Source organism: Lepeophtheirus salmonis, chromosome 14, assembly GCF_016086655.4.
Source record: "Lepeophtheirus salmonis chromosome 14, UVic_Lsal_1.4, whole genome shotgun sequence".
In the NCBI taxonomy this organism is placed as follows: domain Eukaryota; kingdom Metazoa; phylum Arthropoda; class Copepoda; order Siphonostomatoida; family Caligidae; genus Lepeophtheirus; species Lepeophtheirus salmonis.
The window spans coordinates 18,567,625-18,571,543 of NC_052144.2; the positions used below are offsets into that span (position 1 = coordinate 18,567,625).

Here is a 3,919-nt window from a genome sequence, read left to right on the forward strand (position 1 = left end):
CAAAGAAAATGTAATTTCGTCTACAACAGTAATGTTGAATAATGGGGGTAGGTGGTACAGGTTCATCTCAACCTATCTATTTATTCAAACCACTTTATGGTGAAACAAAAAGTTTTAATGAACTTTAGCAAAAAGGGATCAATTGAGAGCAGGATAGCCATTTATTTAATGTTCCAATTTGTGTTGGAGTGAAATCAATGATAATCTCCTAGTAATAGGTCAACGGTGCATGTATCCACTGTTTTATTACCGTTTTTAAATCCAAAGAATGATTTGATAGAAAATGAAATTCCTATAAAATAGAACCCTTTATGTACTTTTGCCACATAAAAACTTTTTTAAATGGACAAATTATTATATAAATATTTGTATTTCAAACATATTTCTAAGAAACAAACAAAAACCAAAAATAGTGATATATAATTAAAATTGAAAATAGGTGCTTTTTATTCATGGCCTCAAGAAGAAGATATTCATAAAGTTTAAAAATATCTCATTTAATAATTGAAAGTAATAACTTTTAACATAAAAATGCTCCTTATCGTACACAATTTGAAATAAGGCTTGTAAATGTAGCCACTGCATGAGAGTCTGCAGGCGTTTTCCAAGATAGATTGGATGACAGTTATCCATTAATATTAATGCCTTGTCAGCCTACAAATTTACTATTAGTCAAATAATATGAAATATTCTTCCATTAATGTTGCATTAATAATGTAATTCATTCATTGGGATAACTATATTTGGTTCCGAAATAAGACGAATTGTAAACCTCATTGAGACTGTATCGATTTTCTATATTCCCATAGGAAAAAAAAGGATGAAAATAATGTTTATTTTTATGAACTAGGTACGTTTAATTCCCATGAAGTTATAATTATGGCTGATGAGTGAGGCGGGAGTCTGCAGAGTCATATGTATTTACTCACGGAGTAGGTTTGAAGCACAGATGATATGTATATTTGTCTATGATTGGGAGATACAAATTTTAAAATAGCTGCAGATTAGGAAGGCAGGATCCAACCTGAAAAAACTATTGAAATCATACTTTCGAAATTAAATTTAAATTTTCAGTCCTTGTAATAATAAATAAATATAAACAATTTCATTATAACTACGCACATCTAAAAATAAATTATTCTTAATTAATTGTTTCAGTTTGAAATAATATATTGTGATCTTGGCTCTGAATATTATACGACTCCAATCCATTTGACTCATTGCGCAAATACACTCAACTCTTCTGACTTTATGAATTAATGGCATTAGTATCCAAAGATTAATCGAAGAATAATATTTGATATGAATTAATTATTTGTATTAAACTTACTGTATAATGATTTGGTACAAACAGGAACTGAAGTTGATAATTAATTTTTGAAGAACGAATTCATCAGTTTAATAATATTCTGAACATTTTAGTTAGAAAAACCTTTAATAAATAATTTACTTTGATTTTGAATTGTATACATTTTTTTGGATTTCAAATATGATACCGAAATGGAAGAGTTGCTTAAAAAAGCAAAGCACGTGATGTTGATATAAAATTACAACCACTTACAATTGTACAAAGTTCATATGAGTTCACCAAGTTGAATTTATCATGAAAAATGATGTTTTTTACCACAACATGTTGCGTGATTGGAGCTTTGCTCCTCCCGATAGTATGAGAACTCATTAGCTATGACTTGTAAATGTAGCCACTGCATGGGAGTCTGCAGACGTTCTCCAAGATACATTGGTTTAAATTAATATTAATGCCTTGTCAGCCTACAAGAAAGGACAAAAGGTCAATAGCAATAAAAAGACAGTGCCTAGACTAGTGCGAGATTTACATGGTAGATGTTTCAGTTGCAGAAGAGACAACCACCATGGCTCCGAGTGTAGATTCCGAAACAGCACATATATATATATTCCTAACTATAAAATGCACTGAATCATTGTTATTTTGATACAAATGACAATTTCAAGTCAAGATTAATAGTTTTTTTTTTTTTTTTTTTTTTTATAATGGTTATCTTGCTGAATGTTAAAAGATTCCAAAATGATTTTTAAAATGTCTTCATTATGTTTAGAGTTCATCATTTGTTGCTAACAAAGTTTCTCATAGGAAAACTCTACTAACAGGTATATTTCTATATAAATTGTAAAAATATTAAAGATGCAAATTTATTTTATAATCATTAGAATTTATTTTCATTGAGTAGAAGCAATAGATTTAATAATCAATTGAAATATCAATTTTATGAAAATGGAATTATTTTGAGTCCAATGTGTTCTACAAGTCCTCCTTTTTAATTCATCCCATCATCAGAATAAATTTATCCTTGAGAGTTAGCTTATTTTATCTCCATCCACTTGACACTTATTTTTCTATCTAAATGCATTTAGATAGAAAAATAGATAGATCCGAGACTTCACTCTCAAGAGGGAATTACACTTTTTGAGTTCTACCACCTCTTCTTTAATTATTTCTCTCTCTTTTTCCTCCTTTCTCTTCTTTTCTAATTATACCCCTTAATAATTGAATAACTGATCCTATAAGATCAATTCAATAGTGAGCTGTGTCCTTGAAATATGGTGATGACTTTAGAACGATATAAATGATTTTATTTAATGAAATGTTTTTAAACTCTAGTTCAAACTTTCATCTATCAAATAAGATATTTTTTCCCTTTCTGAATGGATTTTTCTTGGATCTAAAAGCATCTGAGGAAAAAAACAAACTTTTTCAACTTTAAATAAAGAGAACTAAACTTTTTAACGTGATAAATGTGTTTTAGAAAAGGTTTTCGAATCTTTTAACAATAGGATTTGAAATATATTCATATAATGTATTCAAATCTTCATCATTTAGCTTTGAATCTTTTTAAAAAAAGAATAAAATACACTTTGGTACCTTTTTCTGAAGGTCTTGTGGGAGATAAAGAAAAACGAATGCCATATTTGAAATCACGGGGTCAAGTTTAACTATTTTCTATACACTATAGTTTTTCTTACTTCATTTATACTAGGGTAGGTTTGACTGGCGTTGCCCAGGATCTATTAAGAAACTAAAATAAATTCTGAACTCCTCTGCTTCGTATAAAACAAAAAATAAAGAACGTAAAATTCTAAGAATTATTCTCTCCGTTAAAAAAAAAAAAAAAAAAAAAGGAAATTGTAAGGTTTTTGCAGGAAAGGGAAAAAATATTCAAGTTGAACTGTTGTTCCTTAACTGTCATATTATCGTCATAATCCTTTGTCTTATTCTCTCTTCTTCTCTAAAACTTATTATCTCCTTTAAAAAAAGTGAGCAAGGACACATACCAACTTATGGAAAAAATAATTCTTAAAATTTTGCGGTCTTTATTCTTTTGTTTCATATAAAGTAGTCGTTTGTTGGTCAATTTTTTTTTTTTTTTTGAAAAATGTTATTTTAAGACTGCCACAGCCTGGAAGGCCAAATTGTTACCAAACCATTTATTGAGTCCTAAGAACCTACAGGAAAAATTTCAGCAAATTCATTCATAGGTTTGGATGCGATTCCACACAAATACGCACAGGCATTGGCATTTAATATATAGATGAACAGGGCTCAAGGTGGTTGTGCTATCTAAAGTTATAATTATTTTTTTTATTTTGCTCCCCCTCCTATTGATCCCATCTCTACGAAGAATGGGAATATTTGCCTAATAATAATTATTGAATGGGATTTAGAGTAAATATTTTATATAAAATTACAGTTTTGTTGTTAGTTTTGTTTGAAATTTGCTTTACAGTTCCATAGAGGACACGGGGAGAGTTTGTTTTGAATTATTTTGACATTCAATCGCCAAATTTTAGCAAATCATCCCTATTTTTATCTAAAAATTATGTCGGACAAAATTTATATATATATTATACTTAAATGAGACTCGTCAAATGTTGTAACCCTCTT

General features: G+C 28.8%; 1 long non-coding RNA gene across 1 annotated transcript; it reads right to left on the minus strand.

The window, feature by feature from the left end:
• Positions 1 to 423: 423 nt before the first annotated feature.
• On the minus strand, positions 424 to 1,186 carry LOC121129324 (uncharacterized). Its single transcript, XR_011783603.1, has 2 exons — positions 1,025 to 1,186; positions 424 to 966 (listed from the first exon to the last, which is right to left on the minus strand). It is a non-coding gene; the product is annotated as an uncharacterized lncRNA (long non-coding RNA).
• Positions 1,187 to 3,919: the final 2,733 nt, after the last annotated feature.